Consider the following 13704-nt stretch of genomic DNA (forward strand, 5'->3'; position numbering starts at 1 on the left):
GTTTTTATTGATTTGGGGGGTTTTCTAAATATCCTAAAATTACGACTAAAACAAACTAACTAAACTAACTAAGACGCGACTTAGACGAAGATTGAGACCAGAGATGACGAATAACTACCTAGGTTAGAATCCTATTTAACTAGGAATGGATTTCTATTCGAAACTAAAGTGGTATGGAACCGGGATCTTCGTGTGCTAAACCCTAAGAAATCCCTACTAAGACCTCCCGACCCTTCTCAGGAAGAAACCTGTGAGACTCTACAGGGCTGTTATGACTATCGGTTGGTTAGGCTTCCTCTCAGTCCTCTAACTTCTTTAAAAGTGCCTTAATCTGACAATCTACCTCTCAGCGCGAAAGTCTAAGGCAACTATGGATTTTAATTTAGTTTAATAGACACGAATAAGATTAGGGAACTAAGACTGATTTCTCTCAAAACCTAATCCTAGCTATATATCAAACCGAGACCTATTAATAACCTCGAGCCTCTCAGCGACAAGATTAGCAGAATATCAAATTTTAAATATATTTTATTTACCGTTTCTAAGGTTATTGGCCAATTCACCCAAAGACTACCCGAACCCGTAAAGACTCGAACAATCAACACAAACCTATCCTATGAAAGACATTCACCAAGGTTCATGTGAAACGAATAAACAATCAATAATCAAAACAAGATACGCATATGCACTAACTTAAAGATTCCAAAGTTCTTTACTTTTTAAGAAAAACCCATACACACAATAATAAACAAAAAGAAATCCAAACTTTATTAAATATTCATCTTAACCTAGGTAGTTTGAAAAGTCTAGTCAAGAATCATAACCAGTAAAAAGAAACAAGTCTTGAATAATAAACAATCCATAGTAATCAAGTTTAAAAACACAAAGTTATTAAAAATTGAACACTAATAAATTGCAAACCCGGACGTGAATCTTGATCGTGGCTTGAACCCTTGAACCAATAAATCCTTAATTTCGTCCCTTTGATCACGTCTACAGTTGATGTCTCCGATTTCCCCCTTTCGAAGTCGTCTGATGTTCGTGCGCCGTATATAATATGGATCCCCCGAAAGATATATCTTCTTCAATAATAAATCAAATCTATCATTTAGTAATTATTATTCTATGGCCCAAAATTATTATTTGCGCATGCTGGACTGGTTGTCCTTGGCGGCCCACATGTGGCAACTTGGAATTCACTAACTTGATTTAAAAAAAACACTTGAATGCAATATGAAATAATTTATAAATGACTTTCGTTTCCTGTGAAGGGAACTCCAAATCAAGACAATTAGATGGCAGCCCTCTCACTCAGAAAATAGAGATAGTGGCCTCAACTCACTCAGTGGCAATTTTAATTCAGTTATTGGTGCCTCACTCTGTTCAACTGGCTGGTTATTTTCATATTACTCGTTTTTGCTCCATTCGCACCAGGACCTGCCAAAACACAAAATAATATAATATACTACTAATAACTAAATAAAAATAAATAAAACCTATACAAAAATTATACAATTTACACGTGACAAATATGTGTATTTTACCCTACATCACCCACCACCACAAACCACCCCTTCACCACAGTCACAAAACCCTTCACTACCAAAATCACTGTACTTTAAACATTCAAACATTCAAAACCCCATATTCAAACATTCAAAGAATCACCAGCAAACAACATTAATAAAACATACCCAAAATGTCTCAGAACAGTGCTAACTAAACACCACCACTGTCGCCCAAAATCATCTCCCCCATTTTCCTTGTCAGATCTTGCGTGAATAGTCACCCACCAAGAGTTAGATCAGAAGAGATGAAGACGGCGGTGGTGGCGTTGTTGCTGCTGATGTTCTCCGCTGCCACCAAGAGTTGGTGGTGGTCGGATTTGTTTCAGGTTGTTAGCAGGTATTCACCGGAGGGAGGGGTGTTTGAGGTAGATCGGAAGACGGTGGTGGGTTACTTCAGAGACGGAGGGAGGGTGGGTTGCAGGTAAGTTTCGTCGGTTCCACTTCTCTCTCATCAAAGATGAACATGGAAATGGAAATTTACAAAATGAGGAAAGAAGCTTTTAAAACAAAATAACCAGATGAGTTTGAGAGGAGATGAGTTTTCAATAAGGTGGAGAGAGAGAGAGATCTGACAGTCATAAATGAGGAGAGAGGGATGGAAAATGACATTTGGGGTAAAAGACCAAAATACCCCTTTAGTTGGCATAATCTGATTGGTTGAGAGTGGTTCTCGCGGTTCTTACAACTGGAGGTGGTTCTTATTTTAGCGGCTCCCTATATATATATATATATATATATAATTACTACTTATCTTGTATAAGGGGCTGTTTGGCAACATCTGAACCAATAAGTGCTGAATGAATAAGAGGTCTGAATGGGTAAGAGGGTCTGAACCAGTAAGTGCTGAACCAAATAAAACGTTGTTTGGTTGCACATCTGAATGATGTGTAAAATGACATTTTTACCCCTAAACAAAACAAAATACTTTACCCAACAAACCAAAGTTTTCTGTCTCTCTCACTTCCCCATCAACACAGACATCAACAATTCAACATTCTCACTTCCCCATCACTTCTCTCTCTTAAAACACAGAGCGGAGAAAGAGTCGGAGGGAAAGAGATACCGGAGAAGGAGAAGAGTCGGAGGGAAAGAGAGACCGGAGAAGGAGAAGAGTCGGAGGGAAAGAGATACCGGAGAACGACTCCGGTAAGTTATCGTTTCAGGCAACTCGTGTGCTATGTTGATGAACGACTCCGGTAAGTTATCGTTTCCGGTAAGTTATCGTTTCAGGCAACTCTAGATTTTGACTCAGGTTCGTTTGGTTTGCCGGTGATGAATGACGTTAATAGAGGCTTTAGGCCGGCCGACGGTGGTGGCGGTTATGTTGATTCGGTAGGTTTGGAGATGAAGGGGCAGTGTGGATGAGGGCAAGCTTGTCAAAATTCCATTCAGATCCATTCAGATATCAAATTTGTCTGACCCATTCAGATCTGAATGGCTCCATTCAGAGGTGATGTCTTGATGAACCAAACACCTCTACATCTGACCGAATCAGATGTGAACATCTGAATGGTTCCATTCAGACACAAACAAACAGCCCCTAAATTTAACTAGTAGATAAATATATACAATTCTTAGAAAATGATAAATATATCTAAAATTGTTATTTTGTATGAAGTGTATACTTACTATAAGGGAGGACGGGGCACCGTGCGGGATGCCTTGTCCGGCTTCTAAGTCGTGCCATTACGCTGTTGCCATTCTAGCGGGTGGGTTTGGCCAACGGAGAAAGCCACGTGAGATGTGATGATTTCGATGGTTTTGACCGTTGTGCAACGGTCATGTATTTAAAAAAAGTTACTTGAAATAATATATATATATATATATTTATATATATATATGTATATATATCTTATGCCCAATTAGTTTTAAAGCACACTCTCAAAATCCTTGATCCTAATTTGTCCCGGAAACGCAATTTGATCCTAATTTGTAAGAAATGCAAGTTGGAAGTGATGATCACGTAGAGGAGATTGTGGAAAACACTAAAGTCAACAAAAAGGGAAAATTCGCTAACTGAGTGTACCGAACGGAATGGAGTCCTGAGGAGGAGGAAGAAATGTTGGCTAAAGCATTCCCCCACGTATCGGTTGACCGGGAAAAAGGAAACCGTCAAAGAAGACACGGTTTGTGGAAAGCGGTCCAAAAACACTTTGTTGAGCTTGGTGGTAGTGACGACCGAACGCACAATCAACTAAACTCAAAATGGACTTCAATGTTGAGGAAAATTAATTTCCTCCACGTATCGGTTGACCGGGAAAAACAAAACTGTCAAAGAAGAGACGGTTTGTAGAAAGCGGTCCAAAAACACTTTGTTGAGCTTGGTGGTATTGACAACCGAACGCACAATCAACTAAACTCAAAATGGACTTCAATGTTGAGGAAAATTAATTGGTTCAATGGTTAGCAGTAAAATTTTTAATTTACTTTAATTTAATTTAACTTCTAATAGTATTCTAAATTCGTTGTTTTTAAACATATAGGATCACCTTCGTAAAAGTGGTTGCTTTGATTTACAAGTTTTGGAAAAGGCGCAAAAGGATTTCCTAGTAAAATATAAACAAGTGTTCAAGCACGGTCTTGCGTGGAACGTTGTTAAAGAAGCGAACAAATGAGGCCAAATCAATTTGTTGAATGAAGATTCCGGTGGAATTTCTAGCAAGAGAAAATCCTTGGATTCGGCTAAACTTCGGGCCATCCGATAAGTCGGTGCCGGACTTGAACGATGAAGTTGGGTCCAACACAACCCAAGAGGAGGGCACAAGTTAGAACTCCGGGTTCGTCGAGCCAAACTACAAGCCAACATGGATTGGTAAGCGACGAAATAAGATCTTACGCCCGAAAGAAGGAAGCGATGATGCAAAAGTTGGCCGAGGCAAGAGAAGAAAATATCCAAGCGTCTACGGCCTTGATTAACTTATAACGTGAAAGTGTCGCGCAAGCGACGAGAGATAGAGATTTTCAAACGTATATTACGCCTCATGAAAATTTCACCTTCGAAGTGCAAAAAGTCTTTGTAGCACGCAAACGGGAACTAGCGGAAAAATGGGGTTGGTCGATGAGCTATTTACCGGATTTCTAGGATGTTAAATTTTTAAAAATTGTCGTTTTTATTTTCATTTTAATGAAGTTTATTTTTTATATTAACATTTCACATTATTTAAATAAAAAAAAGTTTGTGGTTAGGGTAGACACCGCCACCACTTACTAGTTATGGGTAAGTTGAGCACTTTTTAAATTGGCGAGAGGTGGTTGGTCGACGCCAAGTTAAGTACCCGAGAGTGCCCTTCCTCCCCAACAATGTAGAAGGAAAAAAATATTGTTGAAAAATAACAAACTAAAAACTTATTTCTATTTATGATTTACGTAATAGAAGATACTTTTTTTTGAACGGTCAACAGAATCAATCCCGAGCACTCTCGGAGCACCCACTGGACAAACGAAATACTCCGAGAGTAACCCGAGTCCACCATCAATTCCGTGGAAAACCCGGTAACCCACCCGCCCGTAGGCATGACGGTGAAATTACCGGTAAAACCCGTTTGACTCAAGGAAGTCTTTAATATCTATTCAAACTATTGAGATATTTTTTTAAAATTATTAATATACTACATATATTTAACTCTTATTAGTCCAAACTCTATGTACATGCGATATCATCAAAAAGTTAACAAGTAGTTGGCATCATAAAGTTTATTTATCACATGGATGAAAATGTATCCATCGATGATCAATTTGTGTTGAATGTATATCTTCTATAGCCCTTGTATGCATATGATCACAGACAACATGTTATTATATTGTATTGAATTAGTTTGACGCTACTTTACATTATTTATTTTTGTTATTTTTGGTTTTACTTTATTCTATATTTACATAAATAATCAATTTATCTGCTCTAAATAAACGTTATGGTAAACTTAAATCGTGTTTAAAAAAGAAAACAAAAACACAGTCTAAAACCGTGTTAAATTGGAATGGGCCCAGGGCCCAGGACTTTGCTACGAAGGAGGTCAAAGCCCATATTTTATCTAATCACATGGGCTTAGTGGTTCTAGAACCATCATTTGGGCTCCATCAAAACGCGCCGTTTTTTACGTTAAACTTTTTACGTTTTAAGTAAAACTTTTTACGTTGTGCGTTCTACAATTTACATAAAAAAGTTTTACTTTTTAAACGAAAATGGTTTACGTTTTACAATTTACGTAAAGTTTTACGTTTTACGAGATATAAATTTTATTTTTACGTTTTACGCGCCGATTTTTTACGTTAACGTTATTTACGTTTTACGCGCCAGTTTTTTGCGTTTACGCCCCGGTTTTTTACGTTAACGTTTTTTTACGTTTTGCGCGCCGGTTTTTTTACGTTTTTACGTTTTACTAAAAAAAATTTACGTTTTACGATTTACCTAAAACTTTTTACGTTTTACGTTTTTACGTTTTACGTTAAAAAGTTTACGGTTTAACTTTTTTTTTTCAAAAACGTTTTTACGCAAAAACGAACGCACCCAGAAAATCACACACTCCGGATGTGTCTCAGATACTTTGTTATCATCATCGACGCCTCAAAAAAAAATCAAAAGAACGAGATGATTCTTGAAAAAAACGAAGTTTTGGCTCAGATTTTCCGATAATCAGAGGCTGCAAAGTGGGGTTGCAGGTTCAAAACCCTACCCTCCGCCATCCTTGCCGCACCATCGTCATTTTTTTTTTTGCATCATCACAGCCGATTCAATAAGGCACCATATTCAACTGATTGAAACATTCAAAAGGAACAAGAACATCATTCAAAACATATTCAACACAGCTTCAAAAAAAATTCAACAGAATCAAACCCACAAAAGATTCAAACCCACAAGACAAACCCACAATATTCAAACCCAGATTCAACAAAAATAACCTCTTGAGTGGCAGATTCAAACCCAAATTCAACAAACCCAGATTCAAACCCAGATTCAACAATATTCAAACCACCGTCTCCTCCGATTCACCTTTGTAATTCACAACTCTCAACAAAAAGACTCCGAACCACCTCTGTTTGCACCATCCATCACCGTCTCCGTTCAGCGGTCAGCCGCCGTCACTGGACATCAACAAACCCAGCAACCATAATTAACCATCCGTCACCGTCTCCTCACCACCACTTGAGCTCCGGTCACTACCGGACCACCTTCAGTCACCATCCGATGCACCACCGCCCCTGAAACCACCACCACCACTAACGCCGTTCTCCGCCACCGCCTATCGCCGCCGTCCCCTCGTTACGGTCAACACCACCGCACTTCACCGTCGTACACCCTCCAACCACCGTAACAAACTACACCACCTCAAGACCGCACCGCACCGCCGTCTCCTCCTCTGCTTTCTCCTCCTATGCTTTCATCTCGAGCACCACTCTCTCTTTTCACTCACAAAACAAAACCCAGATTCAACAAATAAATGGAGGCGAGAGGTACTGACATTAATAAATGGAGGAGAGAGGCACTGACATCAATAAATGAAGGAGAGAGGGGTGAGAAATGACATTTGGGGTAAAAGACCAAAATACCCTTTTAGCTGGCTTAATCTGATTGGTTGAGAGTGGTTCTCGTGGTTCTTACAACTGGAGGTGGTTTCTATTTTAGCGGCTCCATATATATATATATATATATATATATATATATATATATATATATATATATATATATAGGGGAAGGATAAATCGAAAACCCACTTGAGTTGAGAAAACTCAGAAAACCTTTGTAAAAAAACCATGTAAACTCAAGATACATTTCTAAAAAAAATAGGAAATGTAATATACATATATTTGAACATTTTAAAAAAAGAAACACAAAAAAACACCAAGTAGTTTTTTTTTAAAAAAAATTTTACAAAATTTCAGGTTACATAATATGTATGTCCAAAAAAAATGTAACATATAAATTTTCAACATTTTTTTAAAAAAAAAAATAGTAAGCGTTTTTTTTCATTTTTTTTTTCATAAATAGGTCCGTGTACATTTATATTACATTTCCTATTTTTTTAGAAAAAAATAAAAATGTTACATAGGGTTTATTTGGGTTTTCTCAACTCAAGTGGGTTTTCGATTTATCTTTCCCCTATATATATATATATATATATATATATATATATATTTAACTATTAGATAAATATATACAATTCTTAGAAAATGATACAATATATCTAAAATTGTTATTTTGTATGAAGTGTATACTTACTATAAGGGAGGACGGGGCACAGTGCGGGATGCCTTGTCCGGCTTCTAAGTCGTGCCCAATTAGTTTTAAAGCACATTCTCAAAATCCTTGATCCTAATTTGTCCCGGAAACGCAATTTGATCCTAATTTGGAAGAAATGCAAGTTGGAAGTAATGATCACGTAGAGGAGATTGTGGAAAACACTAAAGGCAACAAAAAGAGAAAATTCGCTAACCGAGTGTACCGAACGGAATGGAGTCCTGAGGAGGAGGAAGACATGTTGGCTAAAGCATTCCTCCACGTATTGGTTGACCGGGAAAAAGGAAACTGACAAAGAAGAGACGGTTTGTGGAAAGCGGTCCAAAAACACTTTGTTGAGCTTGGTGGTAGTGACGGCCGAACGCACAATCAACTAAACTCAAAATGGACTTCAATGTTGAGGAAAATTAATTTCCTCCACGTATGGGTTGACCGGGAAAAAGGAAACCGTCAAAGAAGAGACGGTTTGTAGAAAGCGGTCCAAAAACACTTTGTTGAGCTTGATGGTATTGACAACCGCACGCACAATCAACTAAACTCAAAATGGACTTCAATGTTGAGAAAAATTAATTGGTTCAATGGTTCAAGCGGTAAAATTTTTAATTTACTTTAATTTAATTTAACTTCTAATAGTATTCTAAATTCATTGTTTTTAAACATATAGGATCACCTTTGTAAAAGTGGTTGCTTTGATTTACAAGTTTTGGAAAAGGCGCAAAAGGATTTCCTAGTAAAATATAAACAAGTGTTCAAGCACGATCTTGCGTGGAACGTTGTTAAAGAAGCGAACAAATGAGGTCAAATCAAGTTGTTGAATGAAGATTCCGGTGGAATTTCTAGCAAGAGAAAATCCTTGGATTCGGCTAAACTTCGGGCCATCCGATAAGTCGGTGCCGGACTTGAACGATGAAGTTGGGTCCAACACAACCCAAGAGGAGGGCACAAGTTAGAACTCCGGGTTCGTCGAGCCAAACTACAAGCCAACATGGATTGGTAAGCGACGAAATAAGATCTTACGCCCCAAAGAAGGAAGCGATGATGCAAAAGTTGGCCGAGGCAAGAGAAGAAAATATCCAAGCGTCTACGGCCTTGATTAACTTATAACGTGAAACTGTCGCGCAAGCGACGAGAGATAGAGATTTTCAAATGTATATTATGCCTCATGAAAATTTGACCTTCGAAGTGCAAAAAGTCTTTGTAGCACGCAAACGGGAACTAGCGGAAAAATGGGGTTGGTCGATGAGCTATTTACCGGATTTCTAGGATGTTAAATTTTTAAAAATTGTCGTTTTTATTTTCATTTTAATGAAGTTTATTTTTTATATTAACATTTCACATTATTTAAATAAAAAAAAAGTTTGTGGCTAGGGTAGACACCGCCACCACTTACTAGTTATGGGTAAGTTGAGCACTTTTTAAATTGGCGAGAGGTGGTTGGTCTAGGCCAAGTTAAGTACCCGAGAGCGCCCTTCCTCCCCAACAATGTAGAAGGAAAAAAAATATTGTTGAAAAATAACAAACTAAAAACTTATTTCTATTTATGATTTACGTAATAGAAGATACTTTTTTTTTGAACGGCCAACAGAATCAATCCCGAGCACTCTCGGAGCACCCGATGGACAAACGAAATACTCCGAGAGTAACCCGAGTCCACCACCAATTCCGGGAAAAACCCGGTAACCCACCCGCCCGTAGACATGACGGTGAAATTACCGATAAAACCCGTTTGACTCAAGGAATTCTTTAATATCTATTCAAACTATTGAGATATTTTTTTAAAATTATTAATATACTACATATATTTAACTCTTATTAGTCCAAACTCTATGTACATGCGATATCATCAAAAAGTTAACAAGTAGTTGGCATCATAAAGTTTATTTATCACATGGATGAAAATGTATCCATCGATGATCAATTTGTGTTGAATGTATATCTTCTATAGCCCTTGTATGCATATGATCACAGACAACATGTTATTGTATTGTATTGAATTAGTTTGACGCTACTTCACATTATTTATTTTTGTTATTTTTGGTTTTACTTTATTCTATATTTACATAAAGAATCAATTTATCTGCTCTAAATAAACGTTATGGTAAACTTAAATCGTGTTTAAAAAAGAAAACAAAGTCTAAAACCGTGTTAAATTGGAATGGGCCCAGGGCCCAGGACTTTGCTACGAAGGAGGTCAAAGCCCATATTTTATCTAATCACATGGGCTTAGTGGTTCTAGAACCATCATTTGGGCTCCATCAAAACTAGCCCATATAGTATGTAGTTGGATATTTCGACTTGTTAATAGTCACCTAGCAAGATTTACCTATTGGGTTCTTGAGGTAGTATACAAGTTTTCTGCTAAACCTTATTGCAATGAGTTTATTGATTTTTTTTTTTTTTTTTTGTAAACTATTCTTTTTATTATTAAGTGGTACTAGTGGAATTTGGTTTCGGTCGGAATCTGTTTGTTTCGTTATAGTATAAGTACGGTATCGATACTCGGTATAACAATTGAAAAGGAAAACAAAAAAATAAAATAAAGTCGTGATATGCCCAAAATGATATCGAGGCGTGTTTATAACAATGAATATCAGCCCGATAATACTCGATATCATCGGTCCGGTTCACCATGGCACCGATAATCTTTATAGCTTATGATACAAAAAAGTCTACTTTGAATACAATTCAATTTTCAATAAAATTAATACCGGAATATGGAGAGAAAAAACAAACAAACCTGTTTTTTTTTAAAGTTAACAAATGCACATTATTAAAATATTAATTATATGAAAACTACGTAAGTTATAACTTATATATTATTTAAAGTATAAATGGTGAGATTCAAACTTTAATAAGATTTATTTAAATATTAACTATTAATTATTGACCCATATTAGTGAAGTTCGTCATCCAGTTGTGAAATATAGTGTTCGGATAAAATAAAAATTAGTCTTAACATAAAAAATAACTCTAACATGAGAAGTGAAGAAAACTTTTGTTTGTTTTTTTGAAATTTTTTATCTATCTACTTAAGTATGATGTTCAATTGCAATATGTAAAAAGATAAATTAAAAAAAAATCAAAACTCATGAATTTACTCAATTAGAGTAATACCCTACTAGTGTAAAAACACATTTTTCAGATTGTGGAACTAAAATACGTGCTTAATAAGATCGATGAGGGATGCGTAAGAAATGCATTGGAAATTCTTTTTAGGGATGCATAAGAAATGCGTCACAAATCTTTACAAATCTCCACCAATTTCTATTGCAACTGTGTCACAAATCTTTACACTAATAATTAGGGAATACGTTGGAAATATGTCACAAATTTCCAACACCATATTCCCATAGTAAATGCGTTGCAAATAGCTTCCTACGGGCTTTTTCCAACATTATGTTTTGTCACAACCGTAACAAATCTTAATTTGCGACACATTCGTGACGGAAAAACATGTTGAAGATTGCCACTTTTCTAGTAGTGAAGAGAAGGTGGTTGTTGTGTATCAGTTAAATTTTCTTGTATATAGATCACTTCCGTTAATATTAACTTTGGAACTCATCTTGTGTAGACTTCCTCAACATATTGAATTATTTAACTAACTTTTTGCCATTAGATATTCTAGTAATTTTAGGTTTTGGACTGTCATTCATCTTTCCTTATGCTTGTTTCATGTGAACATTTATTAGGTGTAATAACTCATGTTTTCCAACCTGATAATAATTTGGTATTTCTAATTGTAGATTGTGGGGACCCATGACTAATGTGGTTGCATTTTGTTTCCTTGATCCTGCTTCCAATTGTGAACCACGTGAAGAGCATGTGAGCTGGCTTAAAACTGGCCCGACGCCAATGACATTGAGTTTGGTAAATGTTGCGAGTCTCTCTCCAAGTTTTCGTGTGTAGGTTTGTTCTTTTTTCTCCTACCAATATGTTGTGTTATGAGAACACCATTTGCATACTTAATACGGTGTCCTATGACTGGCAAAATGGGTGGGCCGAGTTGGTTTGGGTTGTGAGTCAAAACGTTTTTTTAATAGGATTAAACGTGTTAACATCTAAACGTGACACATTGAAAAAAAGATGCAATGTGTTCGGCTAATTAGATTCAACCATTACACTTCATGGTTAATTAATTTGGAGAAGCCTAGGAATTGGATACATTAATTCCAGAATTCATTATGTGTTCGGCTTAACACACTTTGATTTATTTTTTTACGCATTGATATCTATTTGGAGCTGATGGATCTTCATAGTCGTACATAATGAGCAACTTGATTTGAGAACATGAATTTTGTTATAATTTGCTTTCTTGGATCGTTGTTTTCTTGATGAACGATGCTCAATTTGAACATAATATTGTGTTAGGACAATGCTTTTTGCATTAATTTTTTTTTTTTAATATTTTTGAACATAAATTCCTAGATTTTCTAGTATATATTAATATATACACCACAACCTGCTCCCGGTATCTGAACTCCAACCTTTTGGTTGTGGAGTACACCACTTACCATTAGGATGTGAGTCTCTCCGAGTTTGCTCGTGTATGTTTGTTCTTTTATTTTCATGCTTAATTAGGTGGGCCGGGTCGGTTTAGGTAGTAGGTCAAAATGGTTCTCTTTGAAATCAAGATGAAACGTGTGTACTTTGATTTGGTGATATACTGTTGATTATTCTTTTTTTCTTTTGGTTTTGTGTAACATGTGAGGCTTTAAAATCCTCTAATGTGTCTTGTATAGAGCCAAGCAGACCATCGAAACCCTGATATCAAAAGACCTTGATTAATTTGTGGTCCCACTGCCTGATTATTACATTATCCCACTGCCTGATTAATTTGTTATGCTTTTTAGAGGAATTTTAAGCATCGCTTTCTTATTTCTTGCAAGTTGTAGGAGACGGTGATTTGGTGTTATTCTTGTGGAAGTTCTTCCTGCTCAAAACTACTGTCTGTTCAGGTTGAAACTATGCATGGGTGTGTTTGATATGTAACATGTAGTGTTCTCTTTTAAATGCCTTGTAATTGGATATGTCTACATACGAATTTAGTAGAAAGATAAGGTGGTTGAACACTTGCGGTTTGAGTTTTCAAGTTCAAGTTTGTTCTTTTCTTTCTCTTTTCAACATGTGTTGTGAGGACACCATTTGCATAGGTGTCCCTATATGGGTGGGCGAGTCAGTTTGGGTTGCGAGTCAAAACAGGTTTTTCTTTGAAAACAGGATAAAACGTGTTCGGATCAAAACGAGACACTTTGAGAAAAAAAGATGCAATGTGTACTGGTCAATCTGTGCCAGTCTAGGATCCCATACGTTTTATTTCAAAAAACATTACTATTCTAAAACTTCTGGTCAATTACTAAATTCATAGCGAGTTTATTATTTTTAACATTCGATACTTCAAAAGAATATATTCAAAATAAGTTCAACCTAATACATCACAACCCAAAATCACGTTCAACAACGCAAAATAAGTTTTATATTTCAAGTAAATACAATATTTGTTCATTAACACGGCAATCAACCTTTAAATATATCAAATACATGTAAATAATAATCATTTTTTTGTAATATATTATATGTATATAAAAATAAAATATATTATAAGTAAAATAATCCGAGCTAAGCCTAGCCGAGCTACCAAGCGAGCCAAACCGACCCAATTTGGCTTGTCACGAGCTGAGCCGAGCTAGGCTCACTTTCTAACCGAGCTGAGCCGGCTCGGCTCACTTTCAAACCGAGCCATATCGAACGAGCTTTTTCCGAACTAAATCCGAGCGAGCTTCGAGCTTCGAGCCGCGAGCTTTTTAGACAACCCGTCATGCAACAATTACGTAAGTTCCAAGTCCCAATTGTATGTGTTCTCTAACTTGGGACTCATTTAATATCTATGTTCACAGTTTTGGC

The 13704-nt window shown here is 36.4% G+C and overlaps 1 long non-coding RNA gene across 1 annotated transcript; it reads right to left on the bottom strand.

The window, feature by feature from the left end:
- Positions 1-843: 843 nt before the first annotated feature.
- LOC118485689 lies at positions 844-1946 on the bottom strand. Its single transcript, XR_004877527.1, has 2 exons — positions 1695-1946; positions 844-1437 (listed from the first exon to the last, which is right to left on the bottom strand). It is a non-coding gene; the product is annotated as an uncharacterized LOC118485689 (long non-coding RNA).
- Between the last annotated feature and the right edge of the window lie 11758 nt (positions 1947-13704).

The sequence above is a fragment of the Helianthus annuus genome, chromosome 13 (genome assembly GCF_002127325.2).
Source record: "Helianthus annuus cultivar XRQ/B chromosome 13, HanXRQr2.0-SUNRISE, whole genome shotgun sequence".
Lineage (NCBI taxonomy): Eukaryota > Viridiplantae > Streptophyta > Magnoliopsida > Asterales > Asteraceae > Helianthus > Helianthus annuus.